We start from the raw sequence: 9,971 nt of genomic DNA on the forward strand, positions 1-9,971 counted from the left end.
GGTTTTAAAAATGGAAGGTAAGAACCTGCGTACGGGGCATGTAATAGCCCTACTCCCCTGCCCACTTTCCTGCAGATTTGTTGCTTTTTTTTTGGGGTAGAAATTAGCATTTGATTTGTGTGCATGACTAAGCAGAAAAAGCCTGAAAAGAATTCTAAACCATTACCCCAGTATGATAAAGCTAAGGGGCCAGTGACCCTTGGCCGATCGACCTTTAGAGACGAAATCCTTAAGAAAGTAGAATCTCAGCCTTCAGTAGGACCTAGAAAAGTTTCTTCTAGACAACCTACTAGTTCCCTTCAGGCCAGAGGATCACCATTTGTAGCCTTTGCTGAGGTGCATAGTCAAAACGAAGAGCAAGATTTTCAAGAAATTGAGAATTCTAGCTCAAAATCATTGCAAGAAGGGAACCTTAGCAACTTCTGTGAAGGGAGAGGAGAAACAGGGGAAACTGAAGAACCAAGATATCCTCTTGAGATAATTCAGCCATTACTCAACCCAGATAAGAGAAGTGCTGCAAAAATCATTTATAATGAAGTTCGAGAACCTTGTTATCGGGAAATCTAGTGTCCACTCGGAGCTGCTAGTCCCACTAAGACTGGTAGCTATCTTAGAAACAAACAAACTAAAGCTACTTTCACTTTCCTTTATGAGAAGTAGATAAGAGGGGAGCAAAGGACACCAACCTCTGTCTTGCGCTTAGTTCCTTGCTCAGTTCCTCTCCCTTCCGACATATCCTTGCCGCTTTGCCTTCGTCTACCCAGCTTCAAAGAACACCTGTGGGACCAAAGCAACATAATACCATCGAAGAATAGAGATCTACAATCATAAACAATATAGGACTAGATATATATTGACCACACAAATGCATATATCATCAAACATACAAGAATGTGGACGAAAACTTGAATAGCTTTATTAATATCAAGAATAGTAAAGAGGATTACAGCCAATTGTTTTGACCCAGCGTCATCCTCCAGCATGAAAGCCCTTCTTTCACCTGATGAAAAGCTTAGATCACCCAACACTATGATGTTCCACCAAGAAACCAACAACACTTCCTTACAGGATACAAAATTCCAGCCCCTGGATCTCTACGATGAGGGATCCATATATAGATGATTGCAGGGGGGTGAGTCAGCTTCTGGGATTTTGATTAGTTTCCTCTCTCTGATAGTTCTTGATTCCACTTGGAGGTTGATGATCTCTTACTCATCCATGGGCTGAATTCAGAGAGGCAAGTGTCATAGGAGAAGTTTATGAAAGATTTTATGATCATCCACCTCGCAAACTGTCTCTGCCATTTTTCCACTCTCGCCCATCACACCCTACAGAAGGGCTTTTCAGTATGCATCGTACCCTCTGCACTGGGCAGTCTATATGGTCCATTTTTTACCAGTTCTGAGCAGATTCCTGTGGAGAACTTCTGGGAGATGATGTAATCAGCTGAACTTGTTCTTTTAGCATATGTAACAACACTTTTAGGGACTTAGGAGCCCTTGGTTTATGGAAATGTTTGATTGGGGTTGCAGTGCCCAAAAATGTCTATAACAATTGCCCCCTAAAGCATGAGGTCATTAATCTTTTGATGTCAGGTGAAATGCTTTATCATGAGGATACAATACAATACAATACATTATCTTCATAATAGTTTTCATGATCTAGCTGAGGTGGGAATTCCCATGCTCAGCTTTATAAATTCATTTTCATGTACATAAGATAGACAACCGTCTGTGAGGTAGACTGATGATTCTGTTAGAGTCATCATCCTTTGGTTCGGATGATCATCTGTGTAGCAACAATATACATTTGATGTTTTTCTTTTCCTGAATATATCGCAACCCAGATGGATGAAACTAGATCCGGGGTCTTCAAACTCGTTCAATCTTCACTAGGAGTACAATTCGATCCATGTGAAAGATGTTTTGGAGTCGAACATGGAAAGACATCGCCTGATTACCAGCCAATGATGTAAGCTGTTAACAAGTGCGAGAGGAATCACTGATAATGATGATGACCCTTAAGGTACTATAATACAATTCACGTCGTGTGAAAAGGGACTTGGCGTCGAACACCACACAAAATTTTTCGGGCGAAGGCCATTGATGTAAACCTGTTGCCATAAGTGAGAAACTTGCCATTGAGGCATGCAAGCTTCAAAGTACTTAAAGGGTTATTCCTAAGTCGACTTCTTGGATAATGAGCTGATGTCGACAAGAAGTGACCCGTTGTAGGAGGGCCTTAATGAATCCCACATCTGCGACATGGAATGGAGTAAATGATTTTGGAGGTGAAAACGATTTGATGATACAGGGTTCAGGGTGGCGGTCATGAAAGAATGGAGCGTGAATGTATCGCAACAGATGAGACACAGGTGAATTCTCTGAGCGACTTCTCTTGAACATACCGAAAACACTGACATAGATTGGTAGCGTTAACGCCAAATATGGATGGTGTGATGGACCAATGGTGATATGACCAGTGAACAAAACGACCCAACTTGACTCGGATGCGGAGTGAAAGTGTCATGTTCAAGAGCGACTTGCTACCAATAAAGTTTCTTCAAGTTTTCTTCTCAATTTTTCCCCAGTCATTGCTGACCAGTAGCTCTTTATTTTTGTCAAGCTTGAGGAGGATAACATATGCTTGTTCTATAATTTGCCCTTCGGGCAAACCTGTCGCTATGTTTTCATGAGCCTAGCGACAGTGAAACTCGTTCTTGTCTGAATGGACAAGTTTGTTGTAATTTAGTTTTAATGAGTTTAACGACAAAGATAACTCGGTCCTTTCCAATTTTAGAGAGTCTGAAAGGGACGTAAAGGAAACTCCAATAATCCTTTTTCGTCATATAATCCCTTAAGTCCAAAAAAGTATAAAATAATACGAAAGGGATGAATTTTCGGTAATTTTAACGAGCCGAACAAAACAAGCGCTCGATCTTTTTGTGTAATAATCCCTCAGGTCCAAAAAGATTAAAATCTAGAGGAAGGATAGCACTTTCGGTAGCTTTCACGAGCTAGAGAGGCCAATTGCTCGGAAATCTTTTCATATTTTACGAGTTAGGTGAAAAGAGCTTAAAGGAGACTCGTCTTTTGAGGAACGAGTGATAATTTCAGGTAGCAGCTAATTCCAGGCAAGGTTTGGAATTTTCCAATCACGGCAGTGTCATAAGGATGGCTAATAGGATCACTCTTCGCAGCTATTCCTCAAAAGGGGTAAACAATCAAATGGAGGTGAATGATCAGCTAAAACAGAGTGGAGGTGATGGTAAGAACACGACTAGGGCTCAAAAGCTGATGATAATGCATTCACAATGGTTATTTACTGGAAATTGGTTCATTTTTTATTGAGCTTAAACTCTAGGGGAACATTTGCTCATTGCTAAGGTTTAATTTTTTATGAGCTTGAACTTCGCTTAAAAACTGCTCATGGCGAGGTTTATTTTTTAATGAGCTTGAACCCTGCGGTAACACTGCTCGTGATAAATTTGCTAGCCCCCAGAATAATAACACAAATCGAGATGCATGCCCCCCAAGCTTCATTGCATTCAACGCGGTGGTTGGAATGAAGGTTTACCTCCGAGATATTTTGAAAGACTCGACTTGGAAAGGGATTTGTTTCATTTTTTAATGAGGTTGACACAGTAAAAGAATTATCCTCATGACTCCTTGTTTCATTTTTTAACGAGGTTGACAAAAGGTAATAACTGTCCTCAGAATCCACCATATTTACAGTATTTGATAGAAAATCAAAAACTGAAGGATGATTAAGGTCACTAGAATAATCTTTGTGGTAATCCAAAAGATGGGAATGATGGTTGTAATCTTCCCATGGTGCCTCTCCTATCATCATTGATTGAATGATTCCTTTGTCTGTAGAATGTACATGCGACCAAGGATCTGAAGAGGTGCCAAATTCCTTAGACCTATCTATCCAAACACTCGATGAGTGTTGATTTGGGTCTGCCCCCTAGGCCAAGAAAATTGATTGCTACAATATTTCTATTAGGGCGATGATCCATGCTGACAAAATGTTCAGGAATCTTCTGAATCTAGAAGATATCATGTTGCAGGTTCCCACCGTGGCCACTTCCGCCAGATTGTTTGGAGGCGGTAGGGAAAAAGTCCCCATCAATGTAGGGTCTTTTAGTAGGCCTACTCCGATATTTTGAAGCGAATGAGGGCTTCCGTGGATCATCGGAATGCTTCCCGTAACTTGTGAACTGTTGGGGAGAAATGTTTGTTGGTCGACGATTGTAATTCCTCCTTGGAAGGGAAATGCAATCTTCCTTAAGTAGGTCAACACAATGGAAGCCATAGCATATATCCAAGGCCTTCCCAGTAGGATGTTGTAATCGAGGTTTCCGTCAATATCTTCAACATCAATTTCTACTGTTTTCCCCCCAATTCAACTTGCAAGTTACTTAAAATATCGTATGGAGTGTATGTTCGTCCATCTAATGCTTTTAACGTCGTTGACGATCGCGACAAGGGTGGAGAGCCTAAGCTTTTCCAGCAACTCATTAACATAATACATGTAGATGACCCCTCATCAATAATTGTTCGATGAACAGTTTTGTTGATGGCTTTCACTTGAATAAGGAAAGCTAGTTGAGCTGGTAGCTGAGGGTCATATCCTTTGTGATTAAATGCCACAAGATTGGAATCCGTTGGGTCAATCCCACCTATCACTGATAATAAAGCTTGCTTTTGGGAGCGGAAATTTTGCAGTACCTCAAGTGTCGACATAGAGGATGACGATTGGGCCAGATCCTCCACTATATTATAATGTTGTGCTTCTCTAGCAGGAGGATTAAATGTATATTTTTTTACTACTCCCTTTGGTGGCTTTATCGTTAGTTTAGGAATGATGGGTGGCACAACTTCGGTCAAAGTTGTTATCGAACTACTGGGTTGATCATTGGACTTGTTGTCCGACAACTGTGGATTCCCATAATCTTTATTCCTTGTCGATATCAAAGCATCATTTTGCTGCTTCGAAACCGACAACATTAGCACTTGAGACAGGGAAGCATTGTCACTAGCAACCAGATTTGTTCCTGGATTTGGAAATGGATCAGTCAATACTGCCGTGGTTTTTGAATTCTTGAAGAATTTTCTAAGCTCAGCTTTATACGGACACTCTCTTGTCCAATGATCCTCATCACATATAAGGCATGGACGATTTGGTTTCCTATCTCCAGAAGGGTTTGCAAAAGGATTTTCAGGGGATGACTCTTCCTGTTTCTTCTTCTTCCCTTTCTTTTTCTTCTTGCCTCCTGGTTGCTTGATTTCTTTACCTTTGTCAGTCGATATGGCATTTACTTCCGAGGTGAGAAGTTCTTCATTTGCATTTTGACCTGAAACCATACGGACCTTCTTCGACTTAGCCTTTACAGTTTTTGTGCTGGTCGTTCCTATCATGCCGTCCCCGGCATGACAGTCTTTGTTCGATTTAGGAGAGGGAGGAATAGAAAATTCCATTCTATGAGCATCAGGGATTTTATCGTAGAGCATGCCAGACTGAGTATAGATCAAGTCTAAATATTGCACATGAGCAATTACTTGCTCTTCAGTGATGACTCCTCCCTTTGCCACATCTTCCGTAATAGAAGGTAACAACGACTTAATAAACCATTTAGCCAACAACTGATCAGAAACACATGTTTTTACCATTCTACGATGACGTCGCCACTCATGAATATGATCGGATATGTGAGTGGCCGTCGTTTGCTTGAAATTGGTAAGAAGCTCTGTTCCCGTTTCATACCTTATGGGTAACTGAAAATGGGTTAAAAAGGTTGTGGCTAGGGTACTGAAGTTATCAAACGAAGCTCTAGGCAATTCGATATACCATTTTGCTGCCAGACCAGTTAACATTCGCTGAAAAAGGCGAAGCCTGATTGAATCATCGTTTAGAGTGTTAGATGAACACCATAGATGAAAGGTCATCACATGATTCGACGGATCTTCACCCAGATTTCCATTAAATTTAGGAATATCTGATGGAAGTTTATGAGGAATCACTGGCCACCAAGGGGCATAAGCGATTGGATCATTTGTTAGCTGGTTTAGATCTAGTAACTCTAAAGTTTCCACGAAGGGCAACTATTGATTCAGGTTCGGCGAAGCATACCCAGGATAAGATGGGATTGCCTGAGCAGTGGGTCTTTGCATACCAACATAGTGCATTTGATGCTGATAACTTTGATAAGGTTGATGGGCATAACCATTATGAAATGGTTGATTTTGTCCGTTTTGAATATACGACTGCCCATTACTTGCAAAGACTTGGTGCTCAGTTCCTTGGTAAACTTGTTGGAATTGTGGTTGTTGATATTGCACCAGCCATGGTTGTGAGACCATGTGTTGTTGTCCAATACTGGCTGTTTGACTAAGATGAGGGGTAATGGTACCCGTTTGAGCCTCGGTCACTCCAGTTAAGGATCCACTAACCGATGATTGTGGTGGTGTCGCAGGGACAAGGGGTTGTTGGATTGCGACCTGAGAGACTTGAGGTTGACATACAACAAGTAACGCTTGTACTTGTGACACCGTCTCAATAGCCGGTGTAGTGGGGATATTTGACATAGGCATACTTTGTTGCATTGAGTATACGACTCTTAGTTGTTGAGGCAGTATTGGTATCCAACCACTGGATGTAATTCTAGCATAACCTGAATTCTGTTGTGAACCCTCGTATGTCTGACCTCTCGGAGGAGACATTGAAAGGGCATATTGCCCCCCATATGGCGGTAGTCCGGTGCTTAATGGAATGATTTTCTTTTGAAGACCGAACTACCCAAATTGACACTGCGAAGGATCAATTTGCTGAGACTCAACATAAGAGATTCCAGATATTATTCCTAACGAACAAACAGGAACAGACCATACTATCGAAACAGCCTCTGGACGGATTCCATCCAGCGATTGAGAGCTAGTTGTGACAGATGGTACGCCAATGAACATTGTCAGAGTGGCAGTAGGCATTTTTGCCACTACTGGGTCAGATGACACAGTCCTAGATGTCGACGGTTGTTCAGAGATATCTTGTCTATCTAAAAGGTTTCCTAGTGATTCTATAAGAACTTCTGATAACAGTAGACTAATTTCTGATGAAGAAGGATATAGAGTGATCCCAACTCCAAAATGCGATGGAGTACTAGATGGTGGATCCTCCACAATCTCTTCTATAGCAATCAAACCAGGTGGAAGAGGTAGACCGTCAGGTCTGTAAAATATTTCCAGTGCCGAAGAAGGTATAGATTCTGCAGCGACTGATGTTTGGGGAACAACACCTTCCGAATCAGCTATAGATGGAGCCGGTTCAGGTATACTAGGATCAGTTCTACTGTCCTCTAGTGGCTGCGGAACTTCTTCTGTAAAGGCAGGGGTACCAGAAATGTTTGGAGTAACCGGAGTCTCCGAGGGTGTCAGAACACTTGTCCCAACCAGACCAGGGGATTTTGAGCCAGTTAAACGAGTTCGCTTTGTCCAGAATAGTTTTGATTCTGGAGACAAAGACGATTGACTCGTAAGTCTCCACGAATGACGGGGTTTCAATTGACTTTCTTCCACGATTGCGGATTACTCGATCAACTAAAAATAACGGGGAAATTTTTTCCGAATTAAATGAATTTTAGACGCTTTGACACAACTTGTTTTTTCAATTTTTAAGAGTCAAGAAAAAACAAAAGATGACTCTAGTCGCCTTCGATTTTTAATGAGCCTGAAGCGACAAGTGCTCAGATGGACCTTTTCCTTTAAGGAGTCTAAAAAGTAACGGAAGAGACTACTCTGGAAATCTAGATAGAGGGATTACCAAACCAATCACAAAACTACAGAATACTTTTTATGGTATGATAGTCAATCTTCCCGAATGATGTGTTCAGTGCATTGCGATCGATAGGGCGGCAGACATGGCTTCCTATGGATAAAGGATATAGCCTATTGTGGTCTCCCAATATATACTCGACGGTATGTGGGAGCACAAGTCCGTACTGGCACTTGTCATCTCAAAGAGGAGGAGTCACCCAACCAATAGTGAAAGCGACAATTACCAGGCTTTACGACACCGGAATACGTCTCTAGCCTAGACTTCTAGATGTTGTGCATTAGGTTCCAAAGCATTTTTATGTTCATTGAATTTATTTTACAGTTGATCTTTCTTACGAAATTTTCCTTTCAGGTTCACCACATGATGTATATATACAATTCCTAAAATGCAATCTAAGATGATAAACAATCGTTTAATCTTCTTTTTGCAATGAAAATCCTAGCTACTAAAGAAATAGAGACGATATTCTTTCAACATAGAGCAGAGAGCACACACTAGATGCACTGTCCTAAATCAAACCAACAAGCAGTCTAAATGCAAATGCACATGCATGTATTTGTTTTCAGCTTTCTTAATGTGTGAATGACAAGAAGAATGCTAAGTACAAATCTTAATTATCTTTTCAAAGCGACAATACTAACAAATTTCTTTTCAAAAACGAAAGGAAGATAATGACGACCCTTTGCTATTTTGAATTGAAAACTACTTTCGACACCTGAAAAACTACTAATTCAAATCAAATACAAGAGTAACTATATAATTGACCATCAAGAACAATAGAATTCTTTTTCTTTGACTGAAAACGACACTTGCAACACTTTCAAATCAGAAGACGATAGTTTGATTATGCTACTTCTTTGTAAAAGAGAACTAAAAATGGCACACAATACATAAAAACATTCACAGTTATTTGCACAATGGAGGTGAAATGATGGAAAGGAAAGGGGTTTCCACAGTGGTATACTGATCACAGACAACAAAACTCCTGAATAGACCTGAAAAGAGTGAACAAAAACCAAAACTTGGAGGCAAAATTAGCCTTTTCTAATCATCGCACCTGTAACACAGGGAATCTAGTATGCATCCCACCTACTGCACATGGGAGGTGCGATGCATACAGACTTCCTTGAAGAGAGGGTGCGATGGTACTAGGACGAGACTTTACTTGGCTCTTGGTTACAGTTTGCAGCTCAGTTCAGGGATTTAGGCCGAGCAAGTGATGTTCAGTAAATATAAATCACAGGGGCTGATCTAATGAGGTTACTAGAGCCACCACTAGGGCAATTAGAAGGTATGCAAATCGATTGTTTAGTTTATAAACAAAACCCAGAGATAGACTGAAGCAGCATTGATCTACTTTGCACTTGCATAGCAAATGCAGTTCGAAGGCTAGCTGGCTTGACTTCAAGCTCCGTCTATAAGTTTATAAAACAAAAAAACATAGACAAACAAACAAACTATTCGCTCCCTAGTGGAGTCGCCATTTTGTTATCGGGAAATCTAGTGTCCACTCGGAGCTACTAGTTCCACTAAGACTGGTAGCTATCTTAGAAACAAACAAACTAAAGCTACTTTCCCTTTCCTTTATGAGAAGTAGATAAGAGGGGAGCAAAGGACACCATCCTCAGTCATGCACTTAGTTCCTTTCTTAGTTCCTCTCCCTTCTGATAGATCCTTGGCGCTTTACCTTCATCCACCCAGCTTCAAAGAGAACCTGTGGGATCAAAGCAGCACAATACTATCGAAGAATAGATATCTACAATCATAAACAATATAGGACCAGATATATATTGACCACACAAATGCATATATCATCAAACATACAAGAATGTGGAGGAAAACTTAAATAGCTTTATTAATATCAAGAATAGCAAAGAGGATTACAACCAATTGTTCTGACCCAGCATCATCCTCCAGCATGAAAGCCCTTCTTTCACCTCATGAAAAGCTTAGATCACCCAACACTATGATGTTCCACCAAGAAAACAACAACACTTCCTTACAAGATACAAAATTCCAGCCCCTGGATCTCTGGGGTGAGGGATCCATATATAGATGATTGCAAGGGGGTGAGTCAGCTTCTGGGATTTTGATTAGTGTCCTCTCTCTGATAGTTCTTGATTCCACTTGTAGGT

Source organism: Pinus tabuliformis, chromosome J, assembly GCF_031772625.1.
Source record: "Pinus tabuliformis cultivar Carrire ecotype Pingquan chromosome J, CPIR1, whole genome shotgun sequence".
Classification (NCBI taxonomy): Eukaryota; Viridiplantae; Streptophyta; class Pinopsida; order Pinales; family Pinaceae; genus Pinus; species Pinus tabuliformis.